The sequence below is a fragment of the Tiliqua scincoides genome, chromosome 12 (assembly GCF_035046505.1).
Source record: "Tiliqua scincoides isolate rTilSci1 chromosome 12, rTilSci1.hap2, whole genome shotgun sequence".
Taxonomy (NCBI): Eukaryota; Metazoa; Chordata; class Lepidosauria; order Squamata; family Scincidae; genus Tiliqua; species Tiliqua scincoides.
In genome coordinates, this window is record NC_089832.1 from 12141526 (window position 1) to 12158417 (window position 16892).

At 44.7% G+C, this 16892-nt stretch overlaps 1 pseudogene; it reads left to right on the top strand.

Annotated features, from left to right (window-relative positions):
• The first annotated feature begins 1287 nt into the window (after window positions 1-1287).
• LOC136663487 (5S ribosomal RNA) lies at window positions 1288-1406 on the top strand (annotated as a pseudogene).
• Window positions 1407-16892: the final 15486 nt, after the last annotated feature.

Here is a 16892-nt window from a genome sequence, read left to right on the forward strand (position 1 = left end):
GGCCGTAGCAGATGAGTGAAAGGAATAGGCTCCAAATTTTATACCTGGCAGTAGAGACTGTAAAATAAACCTTTCCATTAGCTGTCACCACTAAAAGTATATGTTTACTGCCAATTTTTTCAGCTTCAGACTGTTTGGAGGCTAGGGCCCAATCCTAAATGGCCCTAGCGCTGGTGCTGAGTTCCAGAGCCAGCGCTGCGTGTTGCAAATGTTTGCAACACATGGGAGGAGGGGGCACCAGTGATCCTCCAGCACTGGCCGGCAGTAAAACTTTTCAGGGCAGGGTGGGGAGGTGGGGAGTGGGTCGAATGGGGCAGAAGAAAGGCGGGGAGAACCAGGCCCAGGAGAGGGGTGGAGACAGCAGCATCCACTACTGCCATATCCTCACCCCCACCCCAAGCTGGGTGACCCGACACGGGTCTCCTTCGCTCTGTGCCCATTCAAATGTGGGTGCACAGCCAAAGAGAACCAATTGGAGCTGTTGTGGCAATACCCAGGGTTAGGGAGCAAATTCTCCCTTACCCCCAACGCGGCCCCAGTGGTAGCCACAGTGCCCACAGGATGCAGTGGTTGCCACTGGGTGCTGCTGGAGCCCGAGGCCCCATGGCGTTCAGAATTGGGCTGCCCCTCTTGTGACTGATTGAAACATCAAAACATTGGTTGATTTTGAACTTGTGCTCATTGTTGCAGGGGTGAGTGCACTTTTGGCTTCTAGAAGGCATTCCCCAAGCCCAGAGAATTTGCAATTAAAACTAGAAGGCAGAGTGTTTTGCAAAATGGTGCTTTGAGGAAACTGCCGCTCCACGCACCATGCTGACAGGAGCATTTAAAAAATTGAACCTTGTATCTCCTGTATGCAAGCAATAGTTCTGTCACAGAGCTATGCCCTTTCCTGAACTGCCTCTCTCTCTCTCTCTCTCTCTCTCTCTCTCTATCTCTCTCTCAAAATAAAATGTTGATGAACATTCCCAGGTGTTTCTTGAGTTCAGTCAATAAATGTCTCACAAAAATTATTGGCACAATATCATCTAGATCAGTAGTTCCCTAACTTTCCAGCACTGGGACCCACTTTTTTTAAAACAACACTCTATTGGGACCCACCTAGGGGCCCAATTCTTTCCATCTTTCCAGCACTGATGCAACCATGCCAATGTGGCTTGCACTGCATCCTGAGGTGGGAGAGCACTTATGGAGACCTCCTCAAGGTAAAGGAATGTTTGTCTCCTTACCTCAAGGCTGCTTTGCAGCTGCACCGGTGCTCGAAAGTTGGATAGGATTGAGCCCTAGGTTTACCAGATTGTTACCCTGCAGATGCCCGATCTCATCTGATCTTGGAAGCTAAGCAGGGTTAGGCCTGGTTAGTACTTGGATGGGAGACCGCATGGGAATACTGAGTGCTGTAGGCTTATACCATAGTCTTTCGAGACTGAAGGTTGCCAACCATTTTTACCAGACTTTTAAAAAAGGAGATCTAGAAAGAAGTAATATTTTATTTATTTATAAGTAAATAATAACCAGAAAAAGACCCTCAGATATTTATCTCCTTGTATTTATACATGCTTCCAAACTTCAGAAGCTCAGTTCCTTGCAGGGCAATTAGCAGCTATCTTGCGAAGTGCGGGAGCTGAGCTCTTTGCAGGATAATTAGCCGCTACAGTATCTGATTTTTGAGTAGCCTCAGGGCTTGAGGCAATTAGTTATCTGATCTCTATGCCAATAAAGGTCTTGTGTATGCATGTAGTTATCTGATCTTTCTGTCATCTTTTGTCGACCCACCCAAAATCAGGTTGTGATCCACCAAAACCCACAGTTTGGGAATCACTGATCTAGATTGCTACATCTATAATTCTGTTTTTCCACCCAAAGATGAGATGGAGCAGGCAACACATCAACATTTTCCTTGATGTATAACTGGTGACTTCTGCCTACACACACGCACAAAATGTTATTTACAGCAGCATTCTTATCACTTTCTACAAGCCAGGAGGAAAATAATAATTACCAGCACATTCTTACAGCTTCCGTGGTCTTGAGAATTACATTTGAATTCATTTTGCATTCATCCATGCTGTCTTTGGACTTAAAAACAGCAATACTGTACCAAAACACTTGGCGAATCTGACCTTTCTTTCTTGTACATTCTGTGTACTGCTAGAGCTAAGACAAAACACAACCTATTGTGAAGTCTGGATCATATGGTCCCTTTTCACTCTGCGTTTAGGGCTTGGAAGCCTGGAATGTGAAGTTGTGAATGAGCAAGGCCCCAAGGCAATAAGAGAGTGTGAGTTTTGGCAAAAGAGCTAACAATTCCTAATGGTTAAAGCTATTTCCTTGATGGGAGACTCAATTGGATCTTACAAAACTTGCATGCATATTCACTTGTGAGGAGGAGCTGACATGACAGTGTAAGGTGGCCCATTTCCTACTTTAGTTTGACATCCTTCAGTCTTGGAAGACTATGGTATCGCACTCCGAATAGTGGTTCTGGAACAGAGTGTCCGCTCCAGTGCGCGACGCCTGGGTAAGGTAGATATGGAGGAAAGACTGTTTCCTATGCAGCAAATCCCCCCTTTCCACATCGCTGAAATGGTCCAATGGAAAGGCAGAAGCCAATACCGTTGGTTCCAGCGGCATCGCAGGAGTTGCCAGAACGTGACTGTGTTCAGCCATGAACTGCCTCAGGGACTCCGGCTCTGGATTTTGCCTCGAGGTTGACTCCTGAAGCCTTTTCCATAACTGGATGTAGCCACAAGGCTGTGGAGGTTTGGGATCAGAGTTTTCCTTCTCTCAGATGAGCTGCCTTCCCAGGCTAAAAAGTCCCATCTACTGGGTGGTTGTTTAGTCGCCTCTTACAACAAGTACAGCCAAACTGAGGGCCTATTCTTATCCCCAGCCCCCAGGGGAACATTTCCTGCATTTCCTACTATTGTGTGGTCAATAAGGGTACATTTTTAGCGGCTTCTGAGTTAGACCTTGTCTGGAAAATACAGTCACATTGTGATGATCTGAGTATTCACATGATGAGTTTGATTATTTTTTTATTGTTATCACATGTTTTCACAGTGAGGTTCTCACAGTCTACCTCCTTGCATGGAGCAGGGGGTTGAACTAGATGGCCACCTTTCAATTTAAGCGTTCTCTCTATCCATCTCCGTAGATTTGTGATTAAAATCTGTGAGTTCTTATCTGTGTGGCATTTTAAGAGCACAATCCAGAGATGCTCTTAAATCAGTGCAAATTCCTTGCGCTGGCTTCCAAGTATTGCGAATGTGCTGTAAAGCCGTTCATTTCACCACAGAGTCAGTGCTTGCCACCTGTGCTTGTTCATGCCACCTTCATGCCACCTTCATGCCACCTGTGCCAGTAAGTTTGTGTAGTTGGCAAGGGGGTTTAGAGAGAACGGGGGAGGGCATTTTGGGGCAGAGAGAGGGTGAATGGGCTGGTGGGCAGACCAGACCTGGGAGGAGGTTGGGACTGAGGCCCGATCCTAACCCCCCCCCCCCACTGAGCAGCATGGCCTAACACCGGACTGCTTGGATCTTGGAATGGTCTGGGAATGGCTCTCCCATGGATACTGAGGGGTCACTGTATATTTATCATATTTTTCGCTCCATAAGACGCACTTCCCCCCCCCCCAAAAAAAAAGTGGGGGGAAAAGTGTGTGCGTCGTATGGAGCGAATACTGCAAAAAAGACGTTGGGGACCTTAATGAAGGGGGGATCTTCATGCCTGTTTATGATCCCATTCACCTTAATAAAGGGAGGGATCTTCATGCCAGTTTATAATTCCATTCACCCTAATAAAGGGAGGGATCTTCATGCCGGTTTAGGATCCCATTCACCCTAATAAAGGGAGGGATCTTCATGCCAGTTAAGGATCCCATACACCCTAATAAAGGGAGGGATCTTCATTCCAGTTTAGGATCCCATTCACCCTAATAAAGGGAGGGATCTTCATTCCAGTTTAGGATCTCATTCACCCTAATAAAGGGAGGGATCTTCATGCCAGTTTAGGATTCCATTCACCCTAATAAAGGGAGGGATCTTCATGCCAGTTTAGGATCCCATTCACCCTAATAAAGGGAGGGATCTTCATTCCAGTTTAGGATCTCATTCACCCTAATAAAGGGAGGGATCTTCATGCCAGTTAAGGATCCCATACACCCTAATAAAGGGAGGGATCTTCATGCCAGTTAAGGATCCCATACACCCTAATAAAGGGAGGGATCTTCATGCCAGTTTAGGATCCCATTCACCCTAATAAAGGGAGGGATCTTCATGCCAGTTAAGGATCCCATACACCCTAATAAAGGGAGGGATCTTCATGCCAGTTTAGGATCCCATTCACCCTAATAAAGGGAGGGATCTTCATGCCAGTTTAGGATCCCATTCACCCTAATAAAGGGGGGGGGATTTTCATGCCAGTTTATGATCCCATTCACCCTAATGAAGGGAGGGATCTTCATGCCAGTTTAGGATCCCATTCACCCTAAGAAGGGGGGGATGGTTCAAATGTTATTCTGTTATAGTTTATTAAATATTTTATTACATTATTTGGTTCAGAATATTTTTTTTTCCTATTTTCCTCCTCTAAAAAATAGGTGTGTCTTATGATCAGGTGCGTCTTATGGAGTGAAAAATACGGTATTTATTTTTCCTTTATTTTCAAATGTGCTTCAGGGTAGCTTTACTCTTTTATGAAATGGCCATCTTAATAAGTTAATATAGGTTGAGCTTTTCTAATCCAAAACCTGAAATGCTCTGAAATCTGAAACTTTCAGCACCAACTTGATGCCACAAGTGGAAAATTCCACACCTGACCTGTTGTTTAACAACTAATGTTCTAGTGATGCTACTGTGCTGCTTAGTTACCCTGAACACATTTCTTTTTTTCACTGTATTAATGGCACATCATTTTTTTTTTTACTTTTAAGTACTTAGGTGTGAATAAGTGTAAGAAAATGATTGCTTATTGGTAGTATATAAATTCAGAGTCGGGAATGATGGTGATGTCAAACAACCACATGTCAGTCCAAATGGGTGGCTGAGAGAGTGACATCTTTGCTTTCCGATGGTACAATGTACACAAACTTTGTTTCATGCACAAAATTATTTTAAAAAATGTTGTGTAAAATTACCTTCAGGCTAGTTGTCTATGAAACATAAATGAATTTTGTGTTTAGATTTTGGTTCCATCCCCAAGAATCTCATTATGTATATGGAAATATTTTTTTAAAAAATCCAACATCTGAACCAATTCTGGGCCCAAGCATTTTGGGTAAGGCAGGATTTCTCAAATTGGTGGCTCATGACCCACCAGTCTTGGAAGCCCTGTCTTTGGCCCCTTAAGGGGCAGAGAAGGGGGCAAGGCAGCAATACAATTCCCAGGGACAAGGTGTGTGTGTTTTTTTAAAAAATATATTTACCTACTGCCAGCACTAGCCAGGACCTGGGGGGGGGGTTTCTGGGGGGAACCCTTCAGGGTTCCCCAAGCCTCCAAAAGTTTGAAACAGTAAAAAACAAACAAAATACCCCACCCACTTTCATCACGAAACTGGAAGTGGATCTATCTATCTATCTATCTATCTATCTATCTATCTATCTATCTATCTATCTATCTATCTATCTATCTATCTATCTATCTACAAACAAACAAACAAACAAACAAACAAACAAACAAACAAACAAACAAACAAACTATTTTCAGATGTTTGAAGGTGTGGGGAGTGCTGCTGAGGGGTCTGCAGGCTCCCCAGATCCCCTAGGAGCCTGGTGCTGGCTGTAGGAAAGTGTAAACCCCCCCCCCCCGTCCCTGGCAGCAATGCGATCCTGAGGGGGTCCTGAGGATCGCATTGCTGCTTTCTTCCCTCCCTTACAACAACTTACCACAGTTCTCAAACTCCCTTGAGAGTTTGAGAACAAAGGGATAAGGGATACTCAACCTGTAAACCAGAAATGGAATTATCTGCACAGCTAAGCAGGTGTGACCCAACTTTTGCAAACATATGTAAGGGGTGAAAGTCCGGGGGGGGGGGGGAGAAGATATTCAGTTTTCAGTTCCACTTGAGTACACCACAGCATGGGTGGACAGGAGTTCAGTCTTAATGGTACAGAAAAAGGTAGAAGCTCAGGGAAGGGGGAATGAAACTCCTTTCAACCTAATTAAAAAGGGCTCTGTTTAAACACACACACACACACACACAGAGAGAGAGAGAGAGAGAGAGAGAGAGAGAGAGAGCGAGAGAGCGAGAGATGGAAAATCTATTTTGGAGTGATCCAAAATGTTATATTTTTAATGCAATCTTGAAAGGCATATACAGAACAGAGAACACATCTAGCATTTATGTCTTGTGCATGTATGTCTTCAGTTTCCAAAGGTAGTGGAATGAAAGGGGAGAGCTCAGTCAAAAGCCAACCACAAAAATTGGGCTTTATTAACTTGTTCACTGTCATTGTACCTATGTTATTGGATTGTTGTTCTCAACCCCTGTAAGCTACCCTGAGCGTTTCTAAGAGTTGGAAAGACAGGACATGAACACACAAAACATAGCATAAGAATTAAAAGAAGGTAGTTTTTGCACCCTCAATGGAAAGATGGCAAGGATGTCGCTCCAAATACTTTTAGAGAGGAGATTCTACCATTTTGGAGCACTTGCTTGGTAAGCCTTCCTACAAAAAGAGAGGAACATGAATGGTCAGGTGGGGCTGAGGTGGGGCTGAGGTGGGGCTATTAGCTCAGGTGGGGCTGTGACCTCTGAGGCATCCACTGTATGCTGCCATAAAGGACTGTAGCTTAGTGCATTATTATGCATGATGCAATCCCTGGCATCTCCAAGTAGGACTAGGACTGTCCTGAAAAGCTTCAACCAGCTAGCAAGGACAGCCTTGAGTCCAATGAACCAAAGGTCATGCTTTGGCATAGGGCATGTGCTCAAAAGCATGTGCTCAAAAGGGATGTGCCAGAGCCACTTTCTTGAGTCTAGTCCCAAGTCTGTGCTGCCCCTTGATGTGAGTCATAATGGTAGCCATTGCGACTGTTTTTCAAGTCATTTTGATTCGAGTTCAAGTCTTTCTGAGAAACAAATTAACTTGCAAAAGCAGCAGGAAAAACGGGCAAGCAGGTACACACACAAAACTTGAGTCTATTTGGGTCTTTTCATTCTTAGGGTAATATCCCCAAGCCCCAAGTCAGCGCCCAAGTTTTTGACATACATGACTCAAATCAGTACAATTTCTGAAAAAATGTGTTTTCACAACTGAAGTCTGAGTCATCCGAGTCTCGGCCTATCCCTGCAAGAATTATTTTTAAGAAATTCACACAGCCATTGAAGCCTATTGCATTGTACTGAGTCATTTTTTAAAATGATGTTCATCGGAAGCAAAAGGGCACTCAAAATGATCCTGGGCATTACATACAATTCCATCTATGGAGTAGGCGTTTAACTTTTATCTAATGGATTTATACCTGTGGCTATGCAGGCATCTTTATGAAGAACAAACTACACTGGACAGCAAAATATATTAAAGTTGTTAACCTTCCTTCATATAATGGAGAATTGTAACTAAATAATATCCAACAATGCGTATACCAGTGTGTCTAAAACAGCCACGATTATCGAAGCAGCCCTTGGAGCAGAGAGTATGAATCAATACGGTTGGGTAGAAACGTCTCACAGCCATTGTTCTTGGACGACATTCACTCTCACCGTAGAGAGTTCATTAATGTTCAACAATTTAAAGATCTGATGTGAACTCTGCTTGTTAACTGGATTTAGATATCTGTACTTCATAAAATGGGATGAGAAAGACCTGACATAGCCCAATCCTATTGAGGGCCTGCATTGGGGGACTGCATGCTCTTCAAGGCCTAGGTGCACCCATGGGAAGGCTGCAGCCTTCTTGCTGGCGTCAGCAATTTGTCATGAAGTCTGTCAGAGCAGGGGGAGGGTGGGGAGGAATGGGGCGGGGAGTGCAGAACAGGGTTGTGAATGGTGTGGGGGTGGAGTGAGCCTGGGAAGAGGATGGGGTCGGCAAGACTTCCTAATGCCTCCCCAGAGACTGAAGACACAAGCTGGGTCTTTTTTTTTTAAATCATTGGGCAAATGGAGGTTGCACTCCTTGATTGGACAGGTATCCCTTCCTGTTTTGTCCCTTGAAAGCCACCACAGCAATAAACTCCTTGTTCCCTCTGTCTGTGTATGTGCACGCTGCTTTAAACATACTGTGTGCTGCAGCAGAGAGAAGCAGCTTGGGAAAGGCAAAAGGTATTTCTTTTTAACGTATTGGGTCCTTCACTTTTTTTCTTGCTGTGTCAGGTGTGGCTTTGCCTCACCTGACTTCACATCACTGCTGTTAATAATGCTGGTTCGTGGACGAATCTTCGTGGACGAAGGTCAGAACGAGTTTGAGCATTCCACTGTCCATCAAAATCTGTTCCTTCTTTTGGGCTTCTTTGTTCTGTTAATCATTTCACACAGTCTTCTTTCATGGAACAGGCTGAGAAGAGAGTAGACAATGAAGGTTACACTCTTGTTCCATGTCACCTAAAGGAAGAAAGGTGTTGCTGTGGCTACTGAGGTGCAGCAGAAGAGATGGCCATAGAATGGCGATGCTGTGAGCATTCAATAATCAGGTCTCAAAAAATCAAACTATCCCACTTGAATGAAGGACTGGAACTTGGTGGCAGAGAGTCTGCTTTGCATGCAGTTTCACAGTCCCTGATGGCTCCGGAAACGACCCTTTTCTGAAACCCTGGAGAGCTGCTGTCAGTTTGTGTAGACTATATTGGTTGAAATGGACCAAGGGGCTGACTCAGTATAAAACAGTTCTATATGTGAGGACATCCACTGCTCAGTGGTAGTGCACATGCTTTTCAGGCAGAATGCCCCAGATTCAATTCCTAGCATCTCTACAAGTCAGTGTAGACAATATGGAGCTGGATGAACCAGTGAACATATAACATGTAGACAGACCACTTATTCAATCTAAGGCAGCTTCATATGTTCAGAGGTAGTTCCTGGAAATATTCCTTTCAGTGGAAACAGTTTCCTGGGTAGGACGGAGATGAGTGCAGCTTTGCTTGTCACTGGCTTTGAACAAGTGAGCAGGGCCTTCGTGCATCTTTAACCCATTTCTGTCCAACCCACAGGTGTACACATTTGATCCCTGTTGCATATATGCGACTTTGGGCAAAAATGGCTTAATTCACTGCTTGTGAAGTCTTTAATAAAGAAGTTTACTGTTACTGCCTTTCCACTTCCCTTCCCCAACAAGCAAAGTGCTTACCTTTAGCAGTGGGGAAAGTGATAGCTGGTGCTTGTAGGGTTAGGCAACATCCTTTTCCAGTGGGGATGGAGCCTTGGACTATCTTTGCCAGCATCCCAAGCAATAGTGATGTAATAACATCAACAGTTTCCTGTAGGGATGCTGGAAATGATAGTTACAGTTCTCATCCTCACAGGGAAACAAAATGCTACTCAGGTCCTAGAACTTGAGTGTCCAACTTCCCCAGAACAAAAGAAAAAAGTAGTTTGCTTTGGGGGAAGTGGAACAGGTAGTTGGGTTCAGTAGCAATGGCAACCAAGGTGTGTTCTCATAGTTTGTGAGTAGCTGATTGATGAGTGAGTGACAAGAGGTGCAAACCTTTGAGGGCACCTCTGAGTCCCTGTGAGTGATCAGGCTGATTGCTCACCAAATCTCAAGTTTTTATGGTCTTCAACTGAGTCTTCATTTTGAGTTGATTGCTAAGCAGCGGTTACACTCTGGCCATGGAATAAGCATTCAAAAACAGTGGAGAGAAGGAGAGACTATGTGCTGCTGATGGATAAGAACAGAGTTAGATCAAAGTGAGTCTGTTTAGGAGTTGGAACTCCTTGATGCCAGCAATTACTGAGTTTGCCAGGGAAAAAGAGCCAGTAAGTGTAATCAAGCTGCACCTTATTGAGAATGATCTGGGCAGATCCCAGGACTGGACCTGACTGGCAAGGTGGTTCCTGACTTGGGGGAGATTCCACAAATATTTCTCCCTGAAAACCTTGCATGGAGGCTCCTCATAGCACCCCCACATTTGTCCCCAATGGCTCTTTGGGTCCTACTATTACCACTAGTCATGAGGTGCAAATGTCAGCCTGGCGAGTTCACCCTCTGATGGGTCTGGACCCTCCACAAGTGCCCAACATGGCTAACCTCTGACTTCACCCTTGAGACAGAAGAATGCGAGGATTCCCCACTGAAACCAAGAATTGGAAATGCCTGGTTCAGCAAAAGGTCTCAACTAATGTAAGGACTGGGCATGTAAATAAATGAAATATCATGATGTCATTGAGAGGGGTGTGTGTGCATATGAGAGAGAGAGAGAGAGAGAGAGAGAGAGAGAGAGAGAGAGAGAGAGAGAGAGAGAGAGAGGTGGGGGCTGCATATAAAATAGTTGTGAGGATTTCTTGGGCTGCAGACTTGTGTGGTTTTGTATTGTCACAGAGAGCCATTTTAACACTTTTATGTTAACACTTTTATTCATTCCTTGGTTTCATTCCTGGAAGCTTCAACCAACTTTAGCTCCATTAAATAAACAAGAACTGATGATTACTTCGAGGTGCTTGGGTTTTCCTTTTCAAGCAAACAATGCGTGTGAGGATGGAGTTCTACACCTCCTAACAATTCCTCTGCTGGCGGAGTTGGCTGGTAACCCTCTAATCTCTGTTTGAATAGAATCTCGGTAATAACAAAAACAACAACAGGAATATTGTCAGCACTATAAAGTGTCATGCTAATGAGCGCGTTTAAAAAAATGTGTTTTCTTGTATAAAGAAAAAATGTATTCGGCTGCTCCTTTCCTGACCAACTTTCCTGCTGTGGATTTCTTGAAAGCTGGCAAGTTTTACCCATTGAATAGGAACTTTGAATAGAAACCACATATTTATTTCAATGATCATAACAAAGTGGTATATATATATATATTTTCATTTGGATTTTGCCTGCTGCAATTCATTTTGGCAATGTACTCACTACACAAGCATGTCCCATTCTGTGTGGTTTTGTGATCTGTACTTTGCAGCAGTATAATTATAACAATAACTGAAGACTCCAGAGATTCAACCTATGATTTTCTGTATGTAAATCAGATGCTCTAGCACAGAGTTGTATCTAAAAAACTCTAACACAGTGGTTTCCAACCTTTAGGAGGCTGTGGGCCATTAAGGCAAAAACTTGAAAAGTCATGGACCACATGCAACCCCCTCCCACAAACAAAAATTACAATTAAATTTGGTAGTCTGTGGAGGAGTGCTCAGTGAGACACTTTAAGCACTAGCCTTGAGTTGTCTGTTCTCCACCCTCTCTGATGGTCCTGGGGGAGCTCTTGCTCAGTGAGACACTGGAAGTGCTTAGCTTTACCTACAGGCAGTCCGTTCTCTATCTTTTTAAAATGTCACTTCTGTTGAGACAAAACTGGAAGTGACATTAAAAAACCCTATGGAGGTCTCAGAGGGCTGCAGGAGGCTGTGTGCAGCCTCTCTCGCCCTCAAAAGGTCTCAAGACAGTGGTTGGAGGTGGCGGCCGGGAGGGTATGGATGGCGGGGCATGGTCATGTGCACAGAATGCCAAATGCCAGGGAGGACACCAGGATGCAGGTCTCTTGTTATCCGGTGTGCTCGCTGGGGCATTTGGTGGGCCGCTGTGAGATACAGGAAGCTGGACTAGATGGGCCTAAGGCCTGATCCAGTGGGGCTGTTCTTATGTTCTTAACTACAATTCCCAGGAAGCCTTGCAGGTCTTCTTGTTATCTGGTGTGCTCCCTGGGGCATTTGGTGGGCCGCTGTGAGATACAGGAAGCTGGACTAGATGGGCCTAAGGCCTGATCCAGTGGGGCTGTTCTTATGTTCTTAACTACAATTCCCAGGAAGCCTTGCAGGTCTCTTGTTACCTGGTGTGCTCCCTGGGGCATTTGGTGGCTCGCTGTGAGATACAGGAAGCTGGACTAGATGGGTCTTTGGCCTGTTCCAGCGGGGCTCTTCTCATGTTTTTATGTTCTTAAGGTATATAAATTCTGTGATAAATATATTTTTCTATAGTCGCAATGGTTTGTGGCTATGGGGATTGTCAGATAAAGCTCCTGCACTTCAAAAACTCACTACTACTTCATTGCTCAGAACCCCATAGAGTCCCACTGCAGACAAAATCTTTAATCATCTGTTTTGCAGTGGGGAGAAGAAATGAAATCCCACCTTGGAAAGATAGTTATTCGCTGTTTTGGATGACAATAAGCAAAGTTTGGCTCGCACCGTCACATAGTATACTAATGTATTTCTTTTTAAAATGTCGGAATCCATCACGCTGTGTTGTGTCAACAAATAACCGGAATTCTTTTCTATTCCTGCCGGCTGCTCAAGGAACTGCCAGCGTAACGAGAATGTCACAAGCGAGGATGTCAGCTCTTAGTGAGGCTTTTGAGAGTATTTCAATTTCAGAGGATGGTTGAAGGCAAAAAATAGTGAGACTTCACAGTAAAATGGATAGAATGCCCACCTTTTATATGTGTTTTAAAAATAACATTTCTATCTGTCAGATTTATGAAGAGCGTCTTGAAACACAACTGCCTCCAGTGAGCACACAAACTGCGAAGAAAGCAAACTGCAAAGGTTCACAGTATTGTTGGCTTCATCTCTCCTGTCCCCAAATGGCTCTTTCGGCTGACCTCTTGATTTGGGGTTCCTTAAATGAACCCACAGTCTCTCAGCCCCCTTCTCTTTGATACCTCGTTCTGTTTTCATTCCACAAAATATCCTAGGAGGTAGGACAACTGAATGGTCAATGCTTCCTTATTCCCAATCTAGCATATTACTGAGATGAGAATTTTTACCAAGTTGGGCTCCCTGAATCTCTCAAAATACAGGCATTTGTGATCCTGCCTCCATGTGTCACCTAGGGGCCTTCTGGGGACTGGAGAGGCTGCGGGTGCTCTCCCTGGCCCTGAGTAGGACTTATAAGGCCTAGTAAAAGGACCTGAAGAAAAACAAACACAAATGGGTGGTGGGGGAGGGTGTCATGGCAGTGCCCCACCAGGTGATACCCCAGGGCATTTGCCCCCCTGACCCCCCCAGGTACACCAGTGAATATAGGCATCCGGTGTTTCATTTATGACATTGATGGGTGGTGGGGGGAGGGTGACATGGCAATGCTCCCACCAGGTGATGCCCCAAGGCATTTCCCCCCTCCCCTCCTCCCAGGTACGCCAGTGAATATAGGCATATGGTGTTTATCCCTTTTGACATTGATTTGGGTCTAGTTGACCACCAATGTCCTTTGAATGAAACCCTCAAATGGGAAAAGAACTACACACAACTACTCCAGAATGATTGGTCCCCTATATTGCGGGAAAACAAAATACATTGAGTTTGGTGAGACAGTAGTTAGGAGCAAATATCTTACATATGTTTTCAATCCCATTGGGATCAAGCCTAAGTGCAGAGGAGGGTTAAATATTTCATTATCTAAGTGCAGGAAAAGCACTTCACATATGTGAATTATCACATCAGCTCCTCCAACAGTCCTTTAAAAAAGGTTATATTATTCCCCAGTGGTTGCTTCACAGAACACATGGTGAAAAGCACATCCTTGTCACTGTGTGTACACTACAGATGTTACTGAATTCTTCCTTCAACAAGAATAGCAAAGAAATGCCTGGCTCTGGACATCCCCCCCACTCCCAGAGGATCAGCTGTCATGGAATATGGACTTGTCTGCAGATTCTATGTATGCTTCATGTTAATGAAGACAGCCAGATTGGTGTAGTGCCAGGAAGATCCAGGTTCAAATCCCCCACTCAGCCATGAAGCTTCCTGGGTGACCTTAGTCCAGTTATTCTCAGCCGCACCTACTTCACAGGCTTGTTGTGAGGACAAAAAGAGGGGAGGTACTATGTCCACCACCCTAGCTCCTTGGAGGAAGGGCAGTATAAAAAGCTGGAAAATAAAAAAATAAATCAAAAAATGCATCTGTAACTGTAATGACCTGCCACAAACATTATATGCCAATCCCATCTCATAACAGGAGTCCCTCACAGGCATATGATACAACAAACAGTGGTGGCACCAAAGAAAAAGGGGCACAGAAAGGAAAAGGGCATTTCAAAGAGGGGGAATCTTTGCCCTCTGTGTTGTATTTCAGCAAGAGAAATTGAGTGCAGTGATGGGACCCCGGTTCCCATCCAAATCGTGATTTTCTTCCTATTGCTTTTATGGCATTCATGCACCGGTAAGCGCACTCAGGATTATATTGCATTTAATGCTTAAGGAAGCAATCTTAAGGATTGCCACCTTATTTATTGATAATTCAGCAATAGGCCTAGGAATGGAAGGAGGAGATGGGAGGCAAGCTGCTTGCCAGGGGTACATAAAACCCATGCAACTATGCTCTGCAAGTAGGACAGCTAGTTCTGCAACCCCATGGGATATCTGAGCCCTTTGGTCCCATCCTTGGTGTCTCCAGGTGGGGCTGGGGAAGACTTCTTCTTGAAAGCCTAGAGGAACCAATGCTGGTTAATATGGATGATACTGAGCTAACACAGGCCAAGGATCTGACATGGTAGAAGCGAATGGAATATATTCAGCTGCAGTCCCTCAAGCCATATGGCAACGGTCTTCTGAAAGCGAGTTGCAAAAGTCGTTTGTGATATGGCATAGAGGTCTGCCATTCAAAGGGGAAAAAAAACATAGTGCAGCCATCTGGGCAAACACAAACCCTTAGATGTGCTTCGTTCTTTGGCTCCTGGCCTATATTTTTAAATTTACATGCAAAACATTTGACACGTACGTATTTAAAAAACAACCCCCCCCCCCAAAAAAAAAAAAAAAATACACACACAAACCCATGTATGTGTCAGGCATCCTAGAGGCCTGTGCTTTTTTCCAACCCCAGTGGCTCTATATATCAAATGACTTTATTGCGGGAGAATGTTCAGCCCAAGTGAGATTTCATCACTGCCACATTGCACACTCACAAAGAGGCTGCTTTCACATTTTGGTCTCTGCAGGGGGACTGAAAAGTATTTGTGTGGGTGAAAGGGGGGCCGATGCTTGTGAATGTATGACAAGCAAAAATTCTTTTCAATCTGAGAAAATGTGACAAACTGAATGCAGAAGCATCTGCCATACCTGTGGAAAAGAATGCTCCATTTGGTGCATCACAAATATCAGCCCCCAAATAAGGGCATGGCCCTTAAGCACTTCCCTTTCTGATGCCTGGCTCAGAGACTATGGCACGGAAGAGTTTCATAAACCGTATTAATAATCATTTTTAGCATGTGTGTGAACTCAGAAATTTGAATCAGTTCCATCAGAATGATAAACATATCAAGGGAAGAAAACTCATTTGATTCCTTCTCAAATGAGCTCATGACTGGAAATGTCATTGCCTGGATCACCGATTACAGCTATGTTGTTCATAACAGGTCTCTTCCCTTCCCCAGGAAATGGTTTGATTATTTGCATGTTGCATTAAACAGCCAAAGATGTGAAGGCAGACAGGAATTAAATACACTGGAAGAATGTGTCTTCTCTAAATATCAACAGCCCAACCCTATGCCAGCTCACGCTGGCAGGACAGACATGTGCTGTGAAGCACAATGTGGCTACACGGAGGCCAGGGCCACAGGTGGAGAGACCTGCGCTGGAGCTGTGCCTGCTGACCAGGATAAATATTACACAGGGAGGTGGCAGAGAGCAAAGTGGGAAGGGAGGGGAGGGGAAGGGATATTTTGGGGTGGGGGAAAGTGGGGAGTGTGGTTCAGGCCTGGCGGGGGGGGGGGGCAGGGATGGCAGCAGAGGCTGCCACCAGATCCTTGCCACAGAACTCCTTGCCACAGGATGTGGTGATGGCGTCTAGCCTAGACGCCTTTAAAAGGGGATTGGACAAGTTTCTGGATGAAAAATCCATTATGGGTTACAAGCCATGATGTGTACGCGCAACCTCCTGATTTTAGAAATGGGTTATGTCAGAATGCCAGATGCAAGGGAGGACACCAGGATGAGGTCTCTTGTTATCTGGTGTGCTCCCTGGGGCATTTGGTGGGCCGCTGTGAGATACAGGAAGCTGGACTAGATGGGCCTATGGCCTGATCCAGTGGGGCTGTTCTTATGTTCTTAACTACAATTCCCAGGAAGCCTTGCAGGTCTCTTGTTATCTGGTGTGCTCCCTGGGGCATTTGGTGGGCCGCTGTGAGATACAGGAAGCTGGACTAGATGGGCCTATGGCCTGATCCAGCGGGGCTGTTCTTATGTTCGAAGAAGAAGAAGAAGAAGAAGAAGAAAGCAGAGAGGAGACTGGCAAAGTGTTTCTTTCCAACACTAACTCCACATGGGACTGGGACCTGGGAGCCTTCCTTCCTTGAAATAGGCTGGTAGAATTATCAAGTGCCCTGTGAATAGGACAAGCAATCAAGATGGGGGAGATGCTTAAAGTAAATAAACAGATAGACCAATACTGAAGCAGGCCTAAGAAAAATGATTCATAGTAACACTATCACAAATATAACCTTCCCTTGATTGAAAACTCTCTTGCAGGTCGACATAAGAGATAAATTATGACTTTGCTTGCAAATCCCCCAAGTCTTACTTCTGTGATTTCCTCTTCATCAGATACTCAGCAACAAGAACAGGGCGATAATGGTATCCTTGTCATCATTATCCAGATCTGCACTACTCTCTATTCATATCTTTTGTGCTGGAACAGAGGAGATACCGTTCTGCAACAATTAAAAGAAGATATGCTGAAGCAGCCACGTGGCATCCCATGCCCACTCAAACAAGCACAGAAAAGAATGCCTGGTTTGAAAACTCCAGATATTTAGCTTGACTGAGGGCCTGACCCAGTTCTTTGTACGCCAACTTACAGCTGGTG